An 11,893-nucleotide genomic window follows, 5' to 3' on the forward strand; every position below is an offset into this window, starting at 1 on the left:
ATCACTTGCACCTACTGACTGAACAGGCTTGGGTTCCCAGGCTACTTTGATTCTCATGCTTTAAAACAGCTTGTGTGTCCAAAAGATGTCCATCTCCTGCCAGCTCTCTGTCTTCAGGCTCTCTGCCTCTGCTGTTTATTTGAAGACGTTTCCAACACAAATTTTTGCAACCTGAAGTGTGTTGCAGCATCACTGGTACCTGGTGATTTTAACCTGTAAGAGTGAAGTGAAATGGCCAAGGTCCACTTCTCAGGCAGACAGGACACAGAAAGGACTGAGTAGTGTATCATTTAAACAACAAAAAAAAAAAAGCGCAGGGCGAGTGGGGCTGCTGGGTTTGGACAGGGGGGTGGTGGGGTATTGTAACCTCCCCCAGCCCCCTAGAAAGGGGTTTTGCTTTGGTTTCCTTCAGCACTCAGGTATATTAAGTAAGTTAGCAAGCCCTGAGACTATGATGAGACCGTTTACCTGGGTGCTTAAATATAAACTCTCCTTCCCTATGGAAGTAAGCATGTTGCATCTCTGATAGGAAGACTAGATTCAGTGTTTGCTCTCCTACACAAGCAGAAACGTCACGCTTTAGCTCTGAAACATCAGAGTTGGGATCACAGTAGTCAGAGAAATCCTTAATGATGATTCAGGCTACCCCCTTAATTTTTACTGGGGAATTTTAAAGAAATACTCCAAGCGACACTGCCACAGTCCATTATGTGTTTGCTGTATGCAGGAGCTCTCTCTTCTCAGCACAGAAAACACAATTTAGCTTGGCCTTAAATTGGTAGAAGATTAGGTCCAGAGTCAGTAACTGTTGTTCCAGCTCCAAAAACCCACACACTCTCAGCATCCCTGAAGGCTTTTTCATTGAATACAGCCATAATGCAGTGGTTAAACCACTGACTGAAGAATGGCCTGAAGTGTGCAGTACGAGAAACTTATCTCTGACTGATGCTGTCATGACACAGTTATCCGTGCCAGACTCAGGAGAACAACGGGGAAACTAATAGAAACAGAAAGAAACTCGTGCAAAGGAAGAAAAACCTGCAAGCCAACAAGGCCTATAATGACATAAATCACAGGCGATACCAGGATAGGTTAACCTCGGTGGAGACAGAGGCAATTCCACTGGCTTCAGAGGAGTTTTGCTCACTTCGACCAAAAGCTGAAGACTGCATTTTCATGTTACGTGACACCTTTGGCTTGAATACTTACTACTAACAGACTCCTAAAGTCTACTAACAGACTTTCTCACGAGTTGGTCGATAACGTTTGGCCCCGGCAGAGCGGTGAGGAAGCTGCGCACATATCTCTTCTGTCCAATTCAACAAATAATCAACACTTGCAATTCTTAGCCCAGATTCACATAAGCAAAACTATTTGGCGCGTTAAACACATCCCAGACTTAGGTTCCACAAAAATAGCTAAAAGGAAATCACAATGGCATAAAGAGTCCTTACAAATTCAAGGTTAAGCAAATTTTGGCGACGAGGGCTTTTTCAGGACAGCAGCAGCGCTAAAATGAGAAGCCAAGTTCGATCAACTTGATGTTATCATGTAACCGATTCCAAAAGTACGCTGCATAAGATCATATACTGCACAAAACTCCTCTGGAACCTGCGAGTTTATCACAGGCAGACAGGAAGGCATGGCAATTCCAATACTCTACTATGACTAAACACATTACATTCTATTAAATCTAATTTAAAGTGTCAGAACAAGATGAATTATTTTTACTTAAACGTTTTTCCCTTACTGATTTGCAGTTTTTTGTGTTTTGTTTTTTCTTAAATAGGCAGTTGACAAATGCCGCCGCATACTGCCTCGTCGGACCCGGACGCAAACGATTAGCCTGCAATTAAAAGAATATAGGCAGTTAGGGATTGAACCGTGCCAGTTATTTACTTCATTTCCCCTTGCAAACTTTTTCCCAATCCGATTAACAAAACCGTGTCATTATGCATTCATTGCTCAGGAAGTTTATCTCTCTCTTCCCTTTTTCAGTTGCGTTTCCCTGATTCACAGGATGCTCTAAACTAAACATTGCATTGAAGTTATATGATAAAACTTTGGGAGGAATGGAGTGAATAATGAAGGTCATGGGAAGGGGGGGGGGGGTATCTGCTAAAATAAGAGCTGCTAAGTAGCTGCATGGGGGACAACAGTGTCCACTGCCTTTTATTAAAAGGGGTTGCAAATTTCTATCAGCTAAGATATTAGGTGGAGGGATATAACGGAGCAGTAGCCTGAAGAGTACAAAAGACTTCCAAGAACTGAAAGAAACTTGAATTTGCTCATAAACTAAATTATAGTCATAAACTGCAGCAGAGATAAGGTGCCTCATATAACCTTAACCCTGTCTGAATATTCAAGCCCTTTTACACTACATAAAAAGCAGATTCTCTGCACTCTCTAGTTATGTGCAGCTGGAAAGAATTTGCAACTAGGTTAATCACAGGACAAACTACAGCTCTAGGATAGATCATTCATTCAAAGAAGTGTATGTTCTTACCTCTATAATTTCAGGCAGGGAAAAAAATCCCTTGAAAATAAAACCAAACAGATGCACTGGGGTCTCGCTGACCCTCCAGAGAGCTGGAAAAGCAACTCTGAGGGCAACTTCCTACACACTTCCATCACTGCTTTGCAGACTGCACAATATCAGCCTCCAGGAACGACTGACATATCAAAAAACATTGCCACCGAGCTCCGCTTTAAACCAAGCCTAATAACACAAAGTAGGAGCCTGCTTAGCTGACTCCATGGCTTGGCTCGGGGAGCCTGGGCATACACCGAGGGGCTGGCAGCCAGGACGCGAGGCGGGTGGGAACTGCAGGGGAAGAGGCGATGCGAGGATCAGCTTGCTCAGCCACCAGCCTCTGACCAACAGCGATGGCAGCAGACGTGCTTGCTCCTCCTCTACCAGCTACAAAAACCAGCTCCTCCAGCTGGTGGAGGAGGAAGGGTGGAAAGCGGTAGAAAACTGTAACTTAGCCCCACAAATCCTGCACTGGGGCAGCCTGGCTGCTGACAGCAAAGCACATACACAAGCAAACTGAGAGGTGTAATGTTATACTGCTTGTAATATTTAAAAGCCACGACTGGTTTGCCTTTTCATACTATTATACCTAGGACTATTATACCAGGATGCATATTTGTTTTAAGCTCCTGAGTAGCGATTAATATTAAATAGTTAGTATTAATATTAAATAGTTAGCCTAGCCTTTCATATGGGTACAGCTTGATCTGCAGGAAAAAAAGAATATTAAGTTTCCCCAAAAATATTTTTTTCAATTTCATGAAACTTTCCTTGAGCAAGCAATATAGAGCACTTCTGTTAGAAACGTGCCTCCCCACCAAGCGTCAGAAGCCAGACGGGCCTTTCATGAGGCATATACGACCCCAGTGCCAGCCAAGGGCACCAACCGACTGCAAACAAAGCCTGGCCGCAAGAAGCAGCCAACTCAGTCTCCCAACACCGACCGACCTCATGTCTGGCTGTGAAACGCCCAGTCTCAGAAAGGTGATGGCTAAGCCACGTGACAAGGAAGAAGATGCTTGAATATGTCCTGCAACAGGCCAGAGTTGTAGAAATGGCAAGCAAGGACATGGTCGCTTCCAAGGCAATCTCTTGAAATTATTCCTCTTGAGTTACACTCATGAAAATCAGCATTCGGCACATTCACTTGTTTCTGGTACTATCAGTTCACATCAGCTTGCCTCATTTAAGGCACAGGACTTGTGGAAAGTTGCAGAATGCACCTTGCTGACAGCTTGCTAACAACACGTATCGGAAGCGATGAGAGAGACAGGCAAACGCCAGGAGATCTGAGAGAGGAGAAATCAGTCAGTGCTGCTGAGAAACTCAGATCCAGCAAAACCTGTGTACGGCATACCATTTTGTCAGAAGAGAGACACCCTCCTGTGACTGGCACAGCGATCTCTTCAGTTCCCTGTTCTTGAGAATCCAGTAGTAACTTGGCAGGCTTGAGTGATGGGCAATTTTCTTCAGCAAAGACTTTTCTTCTCCTCCTGGCTGGGCTCCGAAAAATCATCTGAATCACACAATCCACTCTCTATAACAGACGAAGCGCTCTGCAACGAAAGATTACTTTGCAGAGTCCCTCTACTGCTGTTTTCAATCTGAACGGAATAAAAACGCACCCTTTGCTCTTTTGCAAAGTCCCACTGAGGTCAAGAGGGCTTCACAAGAGCTAGTTGTGCAATTCAGTTTGCAGGTCCAGGACATGCTCAGGGAGACTGGAGGGGAAGACTAGAGGATGAATTTAAAATCAAGAATGGCCTTCCCCCACTTTGTATAGCCTGAAAAAAAATACAGCTCTCAGTAACAGAGCTTTCGGGCCAGATTTAGGAAAGAATGTCGTTTTAAGAAGTATGACATGAGCAGTTGTGACTGGAGTCTAAAAAGCTTGTTCTCATTTGCTCTCAGACCGTTACCACAACTCCAATTACCCTCAGCTGGAATGAAATCCAATTTCCATTAAAAAAAAAAATCTTCTGATACATCTTCTGACAATCACAAAAGCGCTCTTTACTCGCTTAGGCAGAACTGCTGCTTCTGAAATGAGTCTGGCCTGGAAGAACGCAGCGTTCTTCGAGCTTGCGCTGTATTTCTCAGGGGAGCACAGACATGCGTGAAGTGACCAAATTCCTTCCACAACAACTGAAAAGAGTCCACAGCCATTACCGAAGTCACTCAGCAAACTTCCACAAGCTCCACTGCCAAGGAAGTAGCAGCAACAGAGACAACTTAAATTAAAAGGTCTTCCATAACTCCTCAACTGATTTCAGTGGCTTATTCCACATTTAAACCTAAGCCCAGGGGAACTAGGTTCCCTACATTTGCCATGGCATTTTCAGTCCCACCAGTGACAGGCTTGGCCTGTCACCCCTCCTCGCTGTGGTTCGCTACTGGACATCAGCCTCAAAGCTTTACTGCACGAAGGTAAGAGAGGCTTGAAACAGGCACCTACTCATTTTCATTTAAACGGTTCTGGCTTTCAGAAACCGGTCACAAAAAGGTGTCTGTAAAGTATAAGCGCTTCAAACACCTTTTTTTAATCAAAAGAAACACTTAAGCAAAATAATCTTTTACACAAAAGAATATCAGTTTTCTGGAAAGCCCCCCAGAATCCCTCTGAGGCAAAACTGGCATGCATTACCTCAAGCGCAATAAATTCAGCCCAATAAAAACTGAAGTAGTGTCTAATAACTGAGTGCCTTTTGCACTGACTCTGCCTTCTTCTTCCATCGCCTTTACAGAAACCGGGGCTTTGTCTTTTTCAGAACATTAATAGGGCAAAGACCAGTGAGAGGAAAGACAGCGGGGACATAAAAACCCAGGGATATTAGCCATTTAAAAACAAACTCGAATTGGAAACTGGAATATTTCTAACAGTCACAAAAGCAAGGATGTTGATCACACTGCCAACAGCAACAGTGGGAGCAAAAACCCCCAGCCTGATCTGGGATGGTGCTTTGACCAGTTTGCAAGGAAGATTACAAAATCCAATTGCCTGCAATACTCACTGGCCAGGAAGCTCCCTCCAGTTGTACGTTCCTAAGCCAAAGCTTTAAGCTGCTGAGTTCCTCTCACCTCTGGTGAAGAGGATGAAGGGTTTTCCAGTGTCTTCTAATGTATTTAACAGATGTTGCTTCTAGGCCCTTTCCAAAGCGCAGCAAAGTATGCTTGCTTTTTCCCCTGTATTCTTTTGAGCACACATTTAATAATTAAGCTTGGAGCTAATGGTTATGTACACATAGTGTCCTCCCATCTAATCCCCTCACACATGCAGTTCTCATCAATCAACCCCAAATTGTTCCCCATCCTTTAAAGGGCAAGTTGGTTCCACTGTCCCTGGAAAACTTTTGTTCTAAGAAACACCAAGCGATACCTTTTGAGAAACACCATTCACCTACTAAAACAGCTCCAGTAAGGAGAAAAAGCAAATGAGGCCCCACAACCACTAACTCGCTTTGACATTATTTGCGGTAGAACCCAAAGCAGCAACTTCTCTCCCTTTGCGCAACAGGAGAACTGCCCAGAAGAGTGAATCCTGTTCACAATGCCCTTAATTTAATAAAAAAAAAAAAAAAAAAAGAAAGAAAAATTCCTGCTCCCTCAGAGTGGCGAAAAGCATCCGTTCTGTACCGACACATGAGCCTGTGCGGAGTAGAGGTAAATCAAACACGCGGAAAGCCAGCCTCGCACGACACCCACGCGCCACAGCTCCCGGAGGCATTTTTTTCCTCCCGCCTCCCACTGCCGCCACCTCTGCCTATGCTAAAATGACTTTGCAGCAGCCACGTGCCAACTTTCAAGCATCAGCAAGATGTATTTCCTTATCCCATGCCCGAGCTACGCCATCAATCATAGTCAACAGCCATGCGTGCATTTTCAAGAAGTTACAGGAGTTTGGCATTTGCACACCAACTCCTCTGCCCACAGCATTCACGGTGAAACGCTTCCTGTACTTCCACTTGTGGAAAGCAGGGGCCTGCTGCTGGCTCGCTGTGTGGTCAGGGAATCAAAACCAAACACCTTCGCCATGCCAGACCACCTTCGCCATGCCGTCTGGTATGCTGATTAATTCATTACAATAAACCCACTGTCCAAAACAAGAACACACTCTTAACTCCTAAGCAAGCTGCCCAAGTTTACCTGTTGGTCCTGGTAAATATGCCAGGACCTCAGGAGGCCTACTTGTCACCGGGCATCTCTGCAGGTTCAAATCAGGGTTTTGATATTCAGCCTCCCATCCTCAAAGTCTCCAGATGTCCCTGTCACCCACTTCAAGTGTTTCCTAAGGCAACTGGAGATTTAAAGGGAGACCGTCAGCTTACAACACCTCTCTGAAGAGGGTAAGGTTGTAGCTACCGAAATACTAGCAAGCATTCTTTTCTCCCGGTTGTTTAACACAGATTTATCTGGCTGCACCACTTCCCACTTAGTCAGCCTCGTCTCCCATCTACAGAAAGGAGAGCCTTCTAAAAGCACAACCGTAGAAATCACCCCCAAAGTTGGCAGAAGCTCTCAGAAGCTGGTGGTGCGTTAGCTGTGTGTAACTATAGCTACGTATAATAAGTTTTGTTGCTGTTTTTTTTCCCCAGCCACATTTCAAGTGGATTGCCTTGCCTCACGCAGGTAGTTCAATCATCGGAAAAAATGTGGCATGCAAGAAAAGAGAAAAGCTGACTGGTTTGCAGCAGGCATCTTTTGCACAGAACATCGCCAGTGCAGAAGCAGTATCTCAACTAACATAAATCACCAGGCAGAATTCATTAAACAATGTGGTTCTTTCTTTGACTTAAAAAAAAAACACACACATACAGGACAAGAAACACTTGGAATAGTCATGAAGTACCATTTGAGATCTCTTCCACACTGGTTAGCCAAAAGTGCCCATAAACCCACTATGCTGTTTTTAAATTACAAGCAGCATTTCCTAATAATAATGGCATATTTCATGCAGTGCAATCCAGAAGAACGACAGTATTTCTTAGATCATGAGATGGATGATTTGCCCTCCAAACTCATGCCTCCTAATTCCAGCACAGACCATCAATCACTGCAGAATGCATAATTCAGCATGCAGTTGATCCCACAGGTCTCCCAGTCATTAAGCAAAAAAAAAAAAAAAAAAAGACATTGAACTTTCAGAGAGGTAACAGGATTTCAAGATTCAGTTGGAGAGAGAACTCTCCTGTTAGAAGCAGCATAGAGTAAGGAGTTCCTTCATCATTTGACCCCATTGTTTTGTTTAAGGATTCACAATTACTTTGCTATTGGACCGTGACAATAGGCAGAAGATATTTATCTGCAAGAGGCAAGCAATGCAGAAATCAATGGGTTAATTAGCAGGTTAGCAAAACATTACTGACCCATGAAAGCTTTTATTCAGCAAAAGGCTGATAAAGTGACAATAATTGTTTGCATTTGTTATTATCTCAGGGTGGTAGAGGATTACTGGAAAACTGAAATTTCAGGCACTGATTTTCAGACATTTTCTGCTCTTTAAAGTTAAAATCTAATAATTTTGCAAGAGCAAATCCTTCCACAATCCATGGTATAGGTTCCCACACGAGACAGTAATATAGTCAACATAGGCTGAAGAAAAATCACCTCTTGCCTCAGAAATTAACTTCAGTAGGAGTTAAGCGCTATGTAGATATTGAAGTCGGGCACCAAAATTATTTTCTAATACAGACAACGAGCAAAAGAAACTGATCCCATATACAAACATTATGTGGAACACACAAGGAATAAGAGGAAAAGCACACTGAAAAAAAATGTTTTTCTTCCGTTCACTGGAAAACATATTGTATTTGTTATTGAATCTGACCCAGAAGTCATGCTTGAAAGAAAGATCAGTAGCTCTTTGCAAAAGCAAGATTCTCTTCCCACAAGCATCAATGCATTTTGCACAAACAGAGAACACAACCTCATTCCTTAAAGTCATCACACTCATGCCACTACCAGCAAGAAAACATCTACAGTACAGAATTTTAATCAAAATAGCCCACTTTGTCTATCAGCATTGTGGTCTCACTCAAGTCAAAGTAATCAACACTCAAAAGAAGACTGTCCTGTTTGAAAAAATAATACACCATGATGCATAAGTATTTTTAATTGCAATCATTTCTAATCAGAGATCACATGCCTTTTTTTTTTTTTTTTTTTTTTTGCAGAGTCATAATCCAAGTTTAATGTTGCTTAGGCTACAAGTAATCTCCCTCATTAGCTCACAGCAACTGAGCCATGTTTAGCAGGAGACATGTCACTGCAATGCCTGTGAACTCCAGTGGCAGAAGGAGACACTAGCATGCCAGGTTGCAGCACAGACTGAGCAAAAAAATAATGCCGGCATCTAAACAACTATACGCTAATTTTGAAAGTTTGTCTACACTTAAAAGTTACTGTCAGTACAGCCATCCAGCTGCAGCAGCAAATCCCACCGATTGCAGCTGGCAGAACTCCTCTCACCACTTCTTCAATTCATTCCCTGAACAGACTAAGCTATGCCAACAAAAAACACTTTTTTCGCCAGTATAGCTGACTCTACAACAGTTTCTGCCAGCATTGCGACATCCATTCTATAGCGACGTGCAGTTTTCTTCCATAGTTTTCTACCCTCCAACTTCTAAGCACAGATAAATCCTAAATTTAAGGTGAGAAACAAAGAACGCAAGAAATAGGTGGTACAAAGAAGCAGCCTGTGCCCTGCTGGTCAGTATTGCTCCATCTAATGTAAGTGAAGATGCGGGCAGATTATCTGCCTTTTCTCCAGTGTCCCACCACTCTAGAGGAAACTAAACACACGCAGTTGTTGTAAGAGCCTTTTGCATCAACATAAGGGCACCTGATGCAAGCCAAGAGCAAGCGAAAGGCCGGGTGCATGGGGCGATCCTGTGCAGGACCAGGCACTGCTGCAGCTGTCTAAGCAGGGCCGGGCCCGCCGAGCCGCCCCCCATCACCTCGTCCCCCGGCTCTGCTCCCCACCATGGCAGGAAGCGCCCCGGTGATGCTGACAAGAGCCCGTGAAGGACAGTTTTACTATGCTAACGGTCTGCCAAAACGCTCTTGTGGTCTTTGCTGGCGTTTCATGTTAGGCAAGAAGAGCCTTTGAACCTGAAGCCATGAAAAACGGCTCCTATTCAGAAAGCTGCAGAATACTTTGCAGAGGAAATAATTCATTCCTCCATTCTTTTCCCTATGGAGGAAACTCAGTCTCTCCACCAGATACGCATTCATGAATGGGACTACAATATAATACTCAGCTCTGGTGCTTGCCTGTAGTATTCCTGGGAAAAAAAATCAGGGTTTTGTCATAAAGTTACAAATTATCTTGCTGCAAGTAAGAGACAGACTTGCTGAACGCCCAGCTGTTTTCCTCAACAAACCTCTCATTTCAGATGATGCATTACGCGACCTTCTCCCAAACTGAGCAGAAACTTATCTGCATGGAAACAGAGTTGTAAACACACTAGCCCTGTTTTATTCACTATTTTTTGCGATCCTGGGTATTACAGCACTCACCCTGTGTTGGAGCTCGCCACTTCAGCAGGTTCCCAAGCCGCTGGCTGCAAACCCAGGCCAGCAGGTGCCTCCCTGGCCATGGACCCGGGAAGCGAGGTGCCCCCCGCACTCCAGCGGTCCAGGGTGGCCTGGCCACAGCCGTTTCCCAGGGAAGGCGGCAGCAACTCCCCCCCGCCCCAAGTCACCAGAGGCAAGGAGCAGCGTTTTTTAAAGGCCATTTCAGAAGGTGGCAAGTAGGAAGTCCGGATTTCAAGGAGCTGACTCAAAACACCCTGCAATATTCATGCGGCGGGAACTTTGCCGGGTAAACGATTAACCACCATAAAGCAGAGCCGCTAAGCCCGTATCATCAGACGAGACTCACACGCTAAACATACACAGAGTGTGTGTGTGTATACACCCATACACACACACACACATACATATGTATACATACACATATATGTATATATACACACAGATATATATAGATGCTCCCCCACCCGAATACCCGGGCAGGGGAAAACGCTGCCGTCTCCCATGGCTCGGGGCGCGGCAGGCGGCTGCGCAGGGCCGGGGCCCCGCTCCGCGCCCCCCGACGGCGCAGGGGGCTCCGCGCCGCGCCCCGCTGCGCGCCCGCGCCGGGGGCGGCAGGAGAGGCGCGCAGCCCCCGCGCCTGCAATCCAGCGGGGTCTTCCCACTCCCCTCCAAAAGCCCCAAAGCCCCCTTTCTCCGGCAGCTCCTGCCGGCAGGTGCCCGCGGCGGGGGGCAGAAGGAAGCGCGGCGCCCCTCGCCGCAGCCGCCCAAGTTTGCCCCCTCCGCGCCCCTCCGCGACGGGCGGCGCAGGGCGGCGGGCGGCTGCCGAGGCGGGGAGCGGGCTGCGGGGCAGCCCCGAGCCCCTTACCCGGCTGGCGGAGCGGGCTCCCGCGGCGGCCTCGCTGGTGCTGCGCGGCGCTGCGCGGGGGCGCAGTGGCTGGCTGCGCGGCGGCTTCCTGGGAGCTACAACTCCGCCGCGGCGCTCAGGCGAGCCGCGGGCGAGCGGAGCCGCGGCGAGCGGGGAGGAAAAGAGGAAATGAGCTGGAGGCGCATTGGAGGGAGGGGGAGGAAGACGCCGTCGCCGAGGGACCGGAGCACAGCGAGAGACGGAGCTCAACTTCCCCGGCTGGGCAGCGTGCGCCGGGGAGGGCGGAGCGCGCAGCGCGCCGCCGCCGCTGCCCCGCGGCGTGCGCAGCGCCGAGCCCCGCGCGGGGGCCGGGCGGAGGCGGCGGCGGGTCCCGCCCGCGGCGGGGCCGGGCGGCGCCACGGGCCGCTCCCGCGGAGCCGGGCACTTGGTATCGCCCTGCCCGCCCCCCCCCGCCCCGGCGGCCGCCGCCGCCGCCCCCGCCGGGCAGGAAGTGCGGAGCAGCCCGCGCGGCTCCGCGGCTCTCGGCCCGGCCGAGCGGGTCTCCGCCGCGGTGATACTGGCTTTGGCAGGCGGGGTGGGGAAAAAAGTTTTTATTTATTTATTTTTATATATATACACATATATATGTAATATTTCTTTTTTTTTTTTTTTTTTTTTACCCCAAAGCAAACTGAAGTCTTTGAACAGCACTTCCGCGCTCACTTCGCAGCAGCGCGGCGGGAGGTGATAAGTTTTCTCCGCGCCCGCTGCGCTGCCCGCCCTGGGGGAGCGTGCCAGCTGGTAGCCGGTCCTCCGACACCCCCCCCCCAGCACACGCCTCGCCCCCCAGCCAGCCCGACAGCCCCCGAGCCAGGCTGCGCGCCCGCGCAGGGCTCGTCCCGCCGCCCGGGCGGCCGGCCTGCGCTGCTGGGTGCCAGGCGCTGACCTGCGCAGCCCGCCGCGCACCCCCTAGCAGGGCG

General features: G+C 47.7%; 1 protein-coding gene across 5 annotated transcripts in view; it reads right to left on the reverse strand.

Moving 5' to 3' along the window:
• HPCAL1 (hippocalcin like 1) overlaps window positions 1-11,306 on the reverse strand; it is a 72,903-nt gene extending 61,597 nt beyond the window's left edge. Inside the window, exon 1 of one of the 5 annotated variants that reach the window (XM_068937191.1) lies at window positions 10,935-11,306. The gene's annotated coding sequence lies outside the window, so the exon portion shown is untranslated. The remainder of the gene's footprint in view (window positions 1-10,934) is intronic. The other 4 variants (XM_068937187.1, XM_068937190.1, XM_068937193.1 and 1 more) reach the window with 4 other exon arrangements.
• Between the last annotated feature and the right edge of the window lie 587 nt (window positions 11,307-11,893).

This window comes from Struthio camelus, chromosome 3 (genome assembly GCF_040807025.1).
Source record: "Struthio camelus isolate bStrCam1 chromosome 3, bStrCam1.hap1, whole genome shotgun sequence".
In the NCBI taxonomy this organism is placed as follows: Eukaryota; Metazoa; Chordata; class Aves; order Struthioniformes; family Struthionidae; genus Struthio; species Struthio camelus.